Source organism: Rhamphochromis sp. 'chilingali' (assembly GCF_963969265.1).
Source record: "Rhamphochromis sp. 'chilingali' genome assembly, chromosome: 10".
Classification (NCBI taxonomy): domain Eukaryota; kingdom Metazoa; phylum Chordata; class Actinopteri; order Cichliformes; family Cichlidae; genus Rhamphochromis; species Rhamphochromis sp. 'chilingali'.
The window spans coordinates 34,257,735-34,272,288 of record NC_137937.1 but is presented as its reverse complement, the minus strand read 5'-3'; the positions used below and the strand labels follow the sequence as shown (position 1 = coordinate 34,272,288).

General features: G+C 38.1%; 1 protein-coding gene across 1 annotated transcript in view; it reads left to right on the top strand.

Moving 5' to 3' along the window:
- Positions 1-14,554, top strand: part of znf608 (zinc finger protein 608) — a 65,119-nt gene that overhangs the window by 11,184 nt on the left and 39,381 nt on the right.

Genomic DNA, 14,554 nt, shown 5'->3' with positions numbered 1-14,554 from the left:
ATAAAAATATTCACTTTTATTGGATAATTAAATTAATTGTCTCAAATATTTATTAGCATTTCTTTACCCTCTGCTGATCACTGACTGGACTTTATGATGGGCCCTGCTTTTTTATTTATCATCACATAAAGGTCACCAGCTCTCAGCAGGATTCAAACTTGCGTCATACAGTATGTGTCCAGTTTTCACCCAAGGTTGATAATCAGCAGAGCTTTGATGTTGTTTATCCTTCCTTTTTCAAAGAATATTGGCTGGAGCCAGCATGGACACATAGTTATCTAACAGCCAGCCAGATGTTTTTCCAAAAGACTGAACATGTTTTCTAAAGGCACGAAATGTCTGATTGTGAAGTCTTGATGTGGATTTCTAAAGGGTGGGAGGACAAACCACCAGGGATCTGACACGTGTTTGCTAAAATGTGCAAAGACTAAAATTTACAGCTGTTAAACTCTGAGTTTTATTCTGGGAATGTTACAAGGAGGAAACATTGATATAAAAAGATCTCTGTGTAAAACAATGTCATTGTTTAGAGCATTACAAACAGAAATCCATCATTTCCCACAGGGTTGGGGTACACATGTAGGTGGGCATTAAAAGACGTGAAACCACACCTTTTCCAATGACTTATTAAGTAACACTTGACAATAAATAGAAAAATTATCAGCTGCCGCAGTGAGCTGATGGACTACAGTGATACCATCTTGGACTACAGACTCACAAGAAATAAATGGGCGACCCAGTAAAGTCTTTGTGTGGAAAGGATGGCATTAACGCTGAATTCTGGGTGGGAAAACGCAAAAGACAACATTTTAATTCTTTTAAATATTTGTTGATATTGCCCTGGCTGTGAAAATTAGCTTTGGTTAATTTGTTTAATATGGGCAGTGGTCAGAGTGATCAGGACACCAGTCAAGGCAATTTTTGACTCGCAGGATGGGATTTGTATTTCATTTAATCTACCTGACTCTAGTTTTATGTAGGCATCCCTGCATATAACCAAGAATGTGTGCAGGTACATGCAGCACATACAGAATTTCATGAATGTGTGCAGAACAGCTACACCATCATCATCAGAAAAGAGAGAAAGAGAGAATGGGGGTGTTTGTGTGTGTTGGGTTAATTTTGAATTCGAGCTTAATGCAAATGTGCATTTGCAGAGACAGGGTACTAATTTTTCGCCTCATCTTTTTGTTTAACTGGGTGTGTGTGTTTGGTGGTGAATGACTGCTGTATGTGAGAAGAGGCATAACAAAGAGCAGAGACGAAGCAGACTGACAATAAGTAGAACTACATGCCTAAAGGGAAAAAAAAAGGCATGATAGCGGCTTCTGCACAAAAGTAATGAACAAGAATTAAATTTACTGCATTAGTACACATCAAATGGTCTGATTGATAGCGCACCGCTTCAGGGAAACTGTAGAACAACCAAAATTATTGGGGTCAGTTTGGTAATTGCATGCAATCTATTTGTGATAATGCTGCAATTAACTGTGATAAACTGGTGAAAATCCCAAATCAGATGCCATCTGTTGCAAATCTGTAAAACTGTTGTCTTCTACATATAAAAAAGAAATCACATTAAACAGAAATTCACATTAATTTAGATTCAGAGTTCAGCCAGGACGCCACAGATTTAAAACAGAAATTCAGAAATCTCTTTACAAATAATGATGTTGTTGCTGTTGGATGGCAATTTAACCACAAAGTGACACAAATGCTCAGTAATGTTGCTTTTATATAAGAGTATAACCAGAATACATCCATTTGACAACCTGCTGAGTTGAGTCCCCTGCTGCAAAGAGACGTGTTGTGTTGCAGATGAGTTGCGCTTACTGCTGCAGACTGAGACTGTGCAAAATTTCATCATCGCCCATTTGTAGAAAAGACTTTGATATGTTCACCCTGTTGAGAAATATTTATTTTTTCCTTCTTTTGTTGCGTAAAATCCACCTTTAATTTCAGTGCTTCAGCAGAGAGCAGTACTGGCAGGAGAGTTTTACTTTGGTTTTGTGTGTTGGCTTCACGGGGCTGTGATTGACAGGAGACTATTGACTGAAAACATGGAAATCAGACAGGCAGACGGCAGAAGTTGACCCCTTGTGAATATGAAGAAAATCTGAAGCTTTGGAAGCTTTTGAAAATAAGCGAGTGACCTTGGAATGCCTTTTTTTTTAAATTTTGCTTTCTTTATTTAAACACATAGCTACATTAGTATGCTTCAGTTCCACTCGCCAGCCTTAAGTTAGGTATATAATACAAAGGAGTTTAGCTGTCTAGTCCTTAAAAATATCAGCTTTTACCCCTAAAACATGGTGACTGTAAAACCCCAAGAAACAAAACCCTCAGAGTCTAAATGAAAATGTTTTGTGTCAAATATTAAAAGCTATTTGAAATTAAAGGTTTGAGGTTTGAATCTGTTAGGCTGGAATAAATCAGTGAGAATAAGAGTGGCAAAACCTGGAAGCATGTTTGAAATGTAACAAACATATAGGCAGAGTCATCAGTGTCTTCAATAACGATAAATTAGCAACAGCAAAGCTGCACTTTCATTAGATGTCATTATTATTATTCAACACCAGGCAAATGAGCATCCAAAAGAATGGGTTCCTGGGATTGATTTACCCTTTAAATGTACATTTTATCCTCTAGATTTATTTATTTATTACACATTTATTAGGCATTTAAAATATGATATTGTGGTCATATATCTGTTATGACTTTACATCCCCCATGACCGGCCAGAAACTGAGCTTTGGACAATGTGATATCATTGTGGTTACAATATGATGACAGAGGCGTCCATAGATCCACAAAGCCAGCACGCTGTTCCCTCATTGTTCACTTGTTCAAGGCAGAGCCAGAGTGGAGAAGCTCCAGCAGTTTGTATTTTGTCTTGTTTATCACAGGCCATGACTTGTACTGCTGCATCTTATGTTCTTGCCTCTAGCAAAAGGTAGTACATCGGTCTGTTAAACAAAGATCAACCCACAAGACTTGAATGCATGACTGCAAATAGAAAAACTGCATGATTTATGAGATTTAGGTGCCTTCGGTTCTTCTTTCATACAATTCTGACTTTTTACACAAGGTCTACGAAAAAACGCAATTCCAGGAGTGTAACTTAAAAAAACAAACCAAAGCAAAGAATCACGATTTCACATGATTTTGTTTGCTGTATTGTTTTTATTGAAGCCTTACCTTTGCTTTAAGAACAACAAAACTGTTACTACTGTGCAATCTGTGAGCTCAAACTGTCAATCATTTTGCACAGCCGGGGTGCAGCTCCATTGCTGTCGTTACTGTGGGCATTACTGCAGACAGAAATTTGTGGAGTGATACCACAGCACATGTTTATTTGCTCTCCTTTCCCAACGAGAGAGGGTTGACAAAGATCATTGATCAGCTTGAATAAATATGTAATCAATCAAAGCTAGGTAAGTCTGACTACATGCCAATATTGGCTCAGTTTATTGGCATTTTGATTAATCAGCCTGATGCAGACCGAAGGAAAATGATTTTCTGTTTTACTTGATTGGACAGAAGCTTGAATAGAAGAAAAGGAGAACAAGTGGACGAGCAAACGGCAGTGTGAAGGGTGTTTTTAGAACAGCTCATGTGGAGGCTGGACTGAGAGTCCATTAGCTATCAAAGTATCAGTGCCAACAGAGTGAAAAAGGCTTCATGGTATGACAGTACGCCCACGTGCCCTGCTCTGCAGGCTGGCAGGTTTTCCTTTGCATCCATTCATCAAAGCCTCCAAAGCCACAGGAAACACAGAAATAAAACGGCATCATAATCTCACCTCCCACCGTCTGTCATTACCTGAAAACTCGTCGAAGAATCACCTCACATCCTCTTCTTCTTCGCTTCCTTTCATATTTTATTTAACTGCAGCTTTCCTGAAACATCTTGTAGCGGCTGCACTCAGAGGGATGCTTCAGTCGCTCTTTGACTCAGGCAATGAGTGTCTCATATGTGCTCAAATCCAAATCAGATTAAAGCTGCTTTCATCTGACTCAGACAATATGATGGCAAATCAGGGGATGTGGTTTTTGGAGATGTGGTTTGTGTGCTCTTCCCTTTTTCTAGTCGTACATACTATATAAAGAAAAAGTCTTAAATGAGGCCAGCATATATACTAGGAATTTCCATCAAGAGGTCAGACTGTTTCAGGCACTTTTTTTCTACTCTTGGCTCTCTATAAAGAGTGAATATCTCAGGCAAACAGCTGCGGCTGTGAGCACAGAAGCCCCACCCATCTGCTGTTCAAATCGTATGTTTACGAGGGGCAGCGAATCACAGCTCTGTGCTATGAAGCAGGATTTAAGGTTAAGCAAGGTAATGTCAACGTTATTGGTGTACATCACCACCAAAACAGGGCAGCTAGAATAGGCAAGTAGACTAACTACACTTACTGTCCCATTGGCTGCAGCTAATTTGCTTTTCATCTCTATTATGTGTTTATCTCACATAATATGCACAGCTGAACTTTTCTTTTAGTCAAACAACATCAGTGAATGCTTCAACTGGACGTCTTTAAATTTCCTCCATCGCAATGATGGCAAAAACTGGGGTGCTCGTTTTCGGCTCAAACAGCTTCTCAAAGGATGGCAATTATTACATCGGCTCCATCAAACCCTTTTGCTAAGAACCTTGACATTATTTGTGACCAACATTTGAATTTTGAATCTCACATCTCAAAGCTCATCCAGTCTTGCTTTTTTCATTTAAGAAACTCTGCAAGAATCAAACCTTTGACACTCAGTAATGTGGAATTTGATAACTTTAAGTAACTTTTTAAGTGCCTGTTTTAACTGGTCCAGAATGCAGCAGCTCGGCTGCATAAACAACAAGCCAACACACAACACATCACCCCAATTATCATTTCCCTTCATTTCTTTTTTCTAATTCATTTAAAAATGTTATTAATAACATGGCTCCAGTCTACACAGCAGACCTGCTCAGACTATTTTCCATCAGTTAGCCTTTCTGGTCTGGTCTGATCAGGGTTTTTAACTATTCCTTGCTCTAATTTTTTAAACCAGAGGCAATCACGCTTTTGAGGCTCCTGAACTTCTGAACAGCCTGTCAGGTCAGCTCAATCAGTGGTCTGTATTAAATGACCACTGATTCAGCCAACCAGCCCATTATTTTTGGCTCTTGTTCTCCTAATGTGTGTTTGTATGTTTAGACACATGCACGTTTCTTTAATCTGTGCTTTTATTGAAACTGCGAAGCACTTGCAAAAAATGTTATACAAATAATTTTAGTTAAACAAAACCACAATGTTCCTCTTACTGTAACTAACTCTTAAAAACACAAAATCCTGTAGATGCCAAAGGATATCATAGAAACCACGAGGATTATTCAACAGTTATATTTTTGTCGACTTGTTTATGCTCTACCATTGTGCTCTTTTTTTAATCCAGTGAACCACTATATTTATATCCTGTTACAGAGCTAACAAGATGTGTTTTATTGGTGTCTAAAGCATCTAAAGCACTAGATGTAATCCACAGAGGCCTGTTGATAGTTACATTAATGCAACAAAAGCAGTGTTAGTCTGTAAATTTCAGTCCAACAATAAAATTATAAATTGCACGCATCTGCAAATGCGGCAATTAATCTTCCTACTTGAAAACAGTGTGGTGGCCGTTGGATTTCCTTTAGTTCATATTTGCTTTTGCAATTCAAGGTTGGCAAGCCACATCTGGTTGTCACATGTGGGGTTGCCATGTTATTACAATCTCTTTTTTGAAAGGATAATAGCTCCCATGCACAGGCTGTTTACTGAGTTGGAAGTAATGGTTCACTGGCCAATCATCTTTGCCATCTTTAAGGTTTCACATTTCCCCCGATGGAGTCTCTCATCAGCCGTCACACTAAGAGCGTGTGATGTCTGCTTCACTTCAGATGCTTTATAATTACATCATTATGAAAACGCTGCTTGCAAACACTGCAACTCGGGGAGATTAATTTATGCAGAATTGTGCTAATGTAATTATTGTTAATGGTTGATTGTGCAGCAGCAGTGTTGAAGGAAAGAAAGAGGTTGAGATATTTTGGAGCAGGAGTTATTATAGCGGTGAGTAATGTCCATTGTTTTTCACTCGGTTGGTTTAAATGCCATTAGAGCTTGTCATTCAATAGGAAGGTAAGTGGTTTTTGTGTGCGTGTCTGTGTGTGTGTGTGCTGATGAGGGACTGAAAAAGGAAGAGCTGAGATGAGCAAGGCTGGAGAGAGAAAATGGGAAAAATGGCTACTATTCGTGAAAACACACACAGTCACGCGTGAAGCACAAACGCAAACACACACTCGATAAACCACAGATTGTCTACGCACACACACACGCCTCCTCTTTCAGCAGCCTGACAATAAAGACAGAGATGATTTTTGTCTGCGAGAAAAAAAAAACATCAGTGAGGCTGCTCACTGAGGGATTTAATATGAGGGGAGGAGGGAGAGGGGAGGAAGGACACAAAGAAAGCAGAGGAAAAGGAAGAAAAGAAAAAGGGAGGAGAACGAAAATGAGGTAAAGGAAAAAGGAAGATTGATGGATGGGTGGAAAAAGGAAAAGATGGAGGGATAATTGGATTGATTCAAATTCTTTTTGGCATTTTTGAAAAACCGCATTGCTCTGTGGGCGCTTAAAAATGCGATTCAAGATTTAGAGGAAAAAAGAAACATGAAAACCAAAGATGAAAAAATGTCTCTTTGTTTAATTATAGATTTTAGAGTGAGAATTAATGGAAAACTCAGTTGGCTCCCTTGACTCTCACCACCCAGCCTCCCTCTCCTGATTAATTTGGGTAAATCCAGCTCTGCATGCCAGTTAGGACAGCTATTTGTGATTCAACCTCGACACAAAGCTCCAGTGTGTCGGAGGAAACATTAAAGTTGAGTCTGCTTTATTTGAACTGCAGCAGATTTTTCTGCTTGCTTTCTCCTCTTCTCCTCCTCATCCTCTCCCTTTCACCAAAGTGGATTTAAAGGGTGAAATTGACACACGGCTTTTATTGAGATCCCTGAAGTCCCTGAAGCCTCTTTTACAAGAGGCAAGAACAATATAAATTTAGGCATAATCTCATAGAAATTTATTAAATTTGATTTGGGATTTTGATCAAATGAATCAAGTCATTTGATTTGATTCTGTGATGCTGTGATTGGCGTATTTCAAGAGGCGGCTGAGGTTGCGCCTGTCCACTAATTGGAAGGCAGGTTGTTGAATCCCCGGCTTCTTCGGCCCACATGACGTGTCCTTGGGCGAGATAGTGAACCGTGTCTGATATGTATCGAAAGTGGTGCATTTATACAATAAAATATATGTGGATTTGTGAACATGGTTTGCCGTGTTAAGCACTTTGTGTGCCTCATTTGCCTAGAAAAGCATCATTAAAATGCAATTATTTATCATTTGTTTCAAGTTTTACTTATAGATTACTGGATAATTGACTATCTTGAGTTCATCTTTCATGAGGCAAACAATACAATAAGGCTCAGGCAAGGATTATATCAAAGATACCAGAAATAGGAGAGCAGGGGAAACGGGTAGGAGGTAGGATAAGGAGAACCTTCCTACCCCACCCCACCACAACCACACAAATCCCACAGTACCCACTAATCAGATGATCCGATGTAATCCAGCACTTGGAGATGGCGGTAAGGAAGAAATTCCTTTTAAACAGGAAGAAAACTCTGGCAAAGCAAAACACAAAAATTAATTACACGCAGGAGTGGCAAATAAACATAAGGGAGTGAAAGGAGAAGAGTGAAGGGTTAGAGAAGAAGTGCTCAGTGCACCATGGGAAGTCCCCCAGCTGCCTGCATCTATAGAAGCATAACTACGGGATGGCTCAGGGTCACCTGATCCACACTAGGCTTTATCAAATAGGAGGACTTAAAAGCAGAGATTCAGTTTGTCTCTTGAGTCCAAACTGGGAGGTAGCTCTGCCTCCCATTTTACTTTTGGAAACTCAAGAAAACATGCAAGCGTGCAAGTTAGCAGTCTGAGAGAGGGGTGCAGTATTGGAATAGTCTTAAAATTAGTTTTAACATGCAATTTAAATTTATTACGTGACAGAAAGATGAGATGAGTATAAATCTGGTAAAGAGTTTTAATAACAACCCAACTGTGTCAAATGTCACAAAATTAAAGGGGAATTGCTCTTTTTCAGATTTATGCATGGCAGGTTAGCTTTTAGTGTTTGAAACATTCAGTTTAGTTTAATCTTTATTATCTTCAGTGTTAGTTTTTAGACTTTTTAAGTATTATTTTATTTATTGTATTAAAATAAGACATTTTTGAAAGCAGGTGATTTAGTTTTGTATCCAAAAGTCTCAAAAACATGCCCGTCAGATCCTTATTAGGCAAACAATATGAAGGATATTTTCTCTATATTTTAATTTTGTTCCACTTACTTAGTTTACAAAGTCATTTCATTTAGTGTTTATTTTTTTCAAAAGTTTCATTTTTACTAAGTTTACTAAAATGTTTGTGCATACCTAGTTTTAGTTTTTAGCTTAGTTTTAGTTCACTATAATAACCTTGCACATTAACTGATCATGGACATTAGCAGATATAAGTGTAATCAGTACTCTCTGAAATGTTGGCCTCTTGCTAACAGTCATCACAAAGCATTTTCTAAACCAGCTCAGGGTTTAAAGGCAACAGCATGTCACCTGAATCATTTTCTTTTTTCAACCGTCTTCTTCATGAAAGGGCAATTCCAGGCCCCGAGGGCCAGTGTCCAGCAGGTTTTAGATCTCACCTTGGGTCAACACACCTGAATCACATGATTAGTTCGTTACCAGGCCTCTGGAGAACTGCGGGAGCTAATTTAGCCATTTAAATCAGCTGTGTTGGTTCAAGGACACATCTAAAACCTGCAGGGACACCGGCCCTCGAGGCCTGGAGTTGCCCACCCCTGTCCTAAACAGCCGGGAGTTGAGGAACCAAACTACGTCTCGAAGGCTCTTGTATCTGTATTACAGTATCAGATATAGATATCAGATATTATGAAGTCACCATGTTGCCTATTATGATCAATCAGTGGTTGCAGTGGAGTTTTTAAGTGAATATTTATGTTGCTTTACTCTCAGAGTGGAAACAGTTTGTCACCTTCAAGTTAAACATTTATAGAGAAAAAAAAAGAAGTTTAGACATTTTAGGAAAATGTAAAAAAAATGTTGGACTTTAGCCTGGTTTTTGCATCCTGTGTCACATTTATTAGAATGTGACACATTAGAGTTTATTAGAATATCTTATCAAGAATAATTTCTCATTTATATGCACAAAAATTTAATTATACAAGCAGAGTGAGCAACTAACAATGCGCTAAAATGGTCACTTCTTAACATCTAAATAACATCTACCACCCACATTTTTTTTTACCAACAATGTGAACACAAAAGGAATATTATAGCATGGTCATGCTATGATATCATACAGAGTAGCTTTTAATATTTAATTTTAAAGTTTAAGGTACTCGTTGTCTCTGACTGGGTTCCTCTACGGTTTGTGGAACCAGCTAACTCAAAGCTCAACCCCAACTATGTGGAAGATGCTTCTTATTACAACCCTCTGGTAATCTCAAGATAGCAAATATTAAGAAGAAATAATAAGAAATGCTTAAACATCCCTTTTAATGGTTCGATACTGTCTGGTGATTTGAATCTGACTCTTAGAGGAAAAACGAGCATGGACATCATCTGAAGGAAAGTGAGAACTAGAGAGACTTTGTGTTGTGCACAGCTCCAGGGTCCATGCATATTTTAGTGTTATTTGGATATACTTCGTGTTCCTGTGTGGATTAGTTCAAGCAGCAACACTCGGGCTTCACTTTCTTTTTTTTTTCATATTTTATTTATTTATTTATTTTGATCTTTGTTCTCTAAAGATACAGAAGGCATCACAGAAAAAGATACTGGGTACTTACGAAAAAACACAAGCGAAATCAGCACGTGCAGGAGCATGAGGCAGCGGCGGCGGTGCAGTTTCAGTCAGTTCCTGGGAGGAGAACAAAGACTTAAGAATAGAAGAAAGGCACTGGAGTGGATTCACAACATAAAGTCTTCACAACCAATCAGCATCATGAGCGCAAGCGATTTCATCTACAGATCAACGTGACTGCTGTAATCAACAATACTCTATCATGCTCTTCAATACAGAAACATCACACTTTTTAGAATTTTTTTGGACGCAATGATGCACTGCTGTGCTCATTTTCAAGCACCGATGCACATCAGCTGTCAACAAAAGGAGCAGCATATGTTTCTGTACCTTATTTTTAATTTACTTGCATTATGTTAACAGAACTCCGAGGTCAGAAAACTGAATGCCACACGAATACCAGTTTTGGCATTGATGTGGCACTTCTGATCTCAAAGCACCACTTAAAGCACTCTCCACTACTAGACACGTTCACCTTTTTCACGCACATATTCATACAGCACTTTATCCTTTGCACTTAAGTGTGTTATCGACCTTGCATTCATGTCCAGTTTTAAAAAATGCACACCTGAGTTACTCAGAGGAAAGCCATGCATAGCTGCAATATGACTGCAGGAAGATGAACGCTTTATTCAAATGAAATTCATTTATTTTAAATGTAAAATTTTACGACTTTGACCTTGACACATTTTGCGTTACGCTCATTAGGTGATTGTTCTGTGTAAGTTTGATTAAATTCTGACCAATAGTGAATGCAGAGTAGTGAAGTGAAGGACGAATGAAGTGACGCTTCACTATGGCATAAGCTCATTGATCTTTTGATGAATTAACAACAGGTAACAGATATGTCTGCATTTTCTATTTCCCAGAGGTACTGTATGTTGTTGTATTGTTTTTCTGCTCTTAGTACTTTGGACGCAGGCTTTTACCACTATAGAGTCATTTTTTATACGCTGTTATGGAGCAAACCAAAAGCAAAGTCTGTCTAAAGCAGGGTTGGGCTGATTTAGATACAGTAAGTGAACTGCCACAGACTGAGCAAAGTGCTGAAATGTGTGAAAATCCATAAAACTTTGGCAGACAAGCTGGTGATGTAGAAAATGCATAACTATTGTTGTGCTCGCCCCTAATCTGTTACTAAGTCCTATTTACAAAACTTGAACTTGTGCCTATTTAAGACAAAGAATATCTGAAGAGTCAATAAAATTTATTTGACTTTGACCTTGTAACAGGCCATTTCCAAAGCTCCTCAGAATGCAGCTCTCCTCTCTCAAGAAACTCTGAGATTACTGGACAAGTTTCTTATTTTTTGATTACTTGATAAGTGTTTAATAACTCAACTTACAGAAAAGGCTACTGTAGGAACCTCTGGTCAAGATATGTCTGCATTTCTAGTTCCCAGAGTTGCTGAAATAATCCTGCCCGACAATAAAACATATATGTTTTGTATATAAAAAAATATACTTTTACATTTACACAGTTTTGCTAATTTTATGATACATGAAACAGTTTGTTTACAGTCATGTGAAAAAATTCTGAGAGTTACTCAGGTGCTGCTAATCAAACGGACTAGATTAACTGATCATCAGCAAGTGTGACCATTTCTGTAAAAGCAGAGGTTTTAACAGTTTGCTGTCAAATACCTTTAAAGAAGTGCAGCTCTAGAAAGACTGATGCATTAACACAGTGCTTCAATCTTCTCACAAATGCACATCCCAGCAAATTCAACCCAAGGTCAGACCTAGCAATGCACCAAGAAACAATACAGGCCTCAGTTAACATGTTAGCTGTTAAAGGTCGTGACACTGCAATTAGAAAAAGACTGAACTACTATGGCTTGTTTTCAAGGGTTGTCAGGAGCCTTCAAAACAGATGTAGCAGCACGACTTAAGTCTGCAAAGTTGCATCTGAAAACAAACTACTAGACTTATAGAAAAATGTCTTTAGGACAGAGAAAATTAAAGCTAAGATTTTTGAACAAACTGCCATATTTGGCAAAAGCCAAGTACAGGATATCAGCAAAAACACGTCATACCAACTGTCAAGCATGGCGGTGGAAGGGTGATGATCTGGGCTTGCTTTCTAGCCACACGACCTTTGAAATTTTTAGTCGTCCATAAACTCCTCTGTACACTAAAGAAATTTGAGTCCATCTTTAAGACCAAAGATGGGAGAGACTGATTAGGTCATACAGAAAATGACTGTGTTGCTGCAAAAGGTGGTTCTATAAGCTGTTCCATTTCACAGATCCTATGAAAGCTTTTGTTTTCACATGAAAACCAGTGTTGTATTTTATGCCATTCTGCACTGTACTGGACGCAACTGTGTTAATAATATTACCGAGACATTTAAAAGGATCCCTGTTCAGTGCATTTAACATATCAGGTTCTATGAACAGAACAATCGTCTGACTAGAAAAATAAAGCAAAAGATAACCTGGTATTTAATCTGGAAAATCACAGCAACATCAGCTCATGACCTGAGCCGAGCCACAAACTAAGAAAGAGCCCTGAGTGAATTTTCATTATTATTTCATATTTAATTAATGACTTTATGTATGTATTTATTTATTCACTTAATCTTAGTGTATGGTATTTTTGAATAATACCAGCGCATTAAGTAATATCATTACAGATCATATGAAACTAAGCCGACCTGCGATTTAAACTGAAGCCTATATTTTTATTTAATAGATTCTCCTGTTCTGGTGTGTTATATTTGTGTGTGCGTGTTGAAGGATTTTTTTAATTAAGAAACAGTGTGAGAAAGGATAATTTGTTCGAAGCGTCTGACTCACAAGGGAGCAGGCCTGTGTTTTTATTGTTATTTTGCTGTGTGAGTCTGCAGCCTGGTCGACTGTAGCTGCCGTGTGATTTGCAACCAAGCGTTGTTATTCTGGGTATCTGAGGGAGGAAAAAAAGGCGTTAACGGCAGAACAGAAATCACCGGGGATCGTGATTCTTCTTTTATAGTTAATTTGCTTTGTGATTTGGTTGAAGAAGTCCTGTGTGGTCTTTGTCAGCAGCTGTGTGGGAGTTAACAGACGGTTTCAGAAAGCACAGAGGATTATCTGCCTTTTGTTTTATTGCTATTTTGCATGATAAATTTGCATTGTTTATCAAGGTTTTAACATAAATTCTGTGCAGTACGCAGCCGAAACAAAGCTTTTCATACTAGCTGGATTACAGATACTGCAAGGGACACTAAACAGGCAACTCAAGTGTTGGTGAGTTTCTTCCACTTATTAATCACTCGGGTAGTAAAGGAAGGACGAGTAATACGTGTTTGTGCCACTTTAATATATGCATGTCACAGTTTGGCTTCATGCATCAGCCTTTGTCCTCAACAGTGTCCCGCTTCATGGAATAATCGATGTATATCACTGGGAACAGCAAACGCTAGATGATCAACCCAAAGGTTGAGGGAGAGCTAACAGGGCATTTCTCAAAAGAGCCAGCCCACCACGTTTCAAGTTTGTTTTCTAAACTAATAAATATGTTTTGTGTTTTAAAATATTGTTAAATCTTCCAAAAGCAATCAGCAGACTCTGAAGAAAGAGGTGCATCTCTGTATTATATTGAACAGATAATAAAAATGTGTGTATATTTTTTAACATTATAATCTGGTTTCTTCTTATAATCATTGCCTTGTAATATTTCATAGTAAACCATGGCTAACAATCCTAGAGTACCAAGGTTTACTGCTGCAGAAGCATGCGTAAAGTGATGATGAAAACAGCTCTGTTGATGAAGACACATTGATTACATTTTTCAATGTCTGCAACAGATAAAAGAAACTTTATAGGAATGAAAAACACAAAAGCAACAATTAACCCTCCTGCCATCCTTTAAAAAACTCACACCCATCACCCTAGGGACCATTCTCAGCCACGCCATAAAAAGACCATATATCCATATTTTATTCCACTTTAAATTAGCCAACCTTGTAAAACTACTTCTCCCTGAAATATTCATGTAAAGTTTTAATTATATTTTCGTTGTTTTAACCCTTCAAATCCCAGTGTTATTACATGAGCGCCCTGTGTTATAAGCCCCAAAAACCAAAAAACGAAACTAAATATTTCCACAAAAAACCAGTTGAAGTAATATGTGATTGTCATTATAAGTAGGCCTTTAGATGGACCAAAGATTGGCACCAACATACATTTTGACCTGCCATTATTTTTTTTTGCATTTTTTTTGCAATTTAAAAATTAAAACTTCAAGGCCCTGAGTCTTCATTGACATCCAAGAAAAGAAGAAAAAATAAAATCATATGATGATAATTTGGGGTTGAAAAATAGCGTTTATAATGGAAGTCAATGGGCAGAAAATGGTCCCCAGGGTGATGGGTGTGGGGATTTCTGCTGCTCAGCCATTTTAGGCTGATTTAAGGAATTCACACTGGAATATTAACATTGACAGGTAAAAACTATCCTGTGGCAAGTTTGGTTATATTCCACTGAACACAGTGGAAATGGCAGCCATTTAACACATAGCAGTGGCACAAAAAGGTCCCAAGAAGGCAGGAAGGTTAAAACAGGCATAAATGGACCAAATCAGTCATTTTAGCCACTTAAATAGTTTCTATATTCTTGTTTCTAAT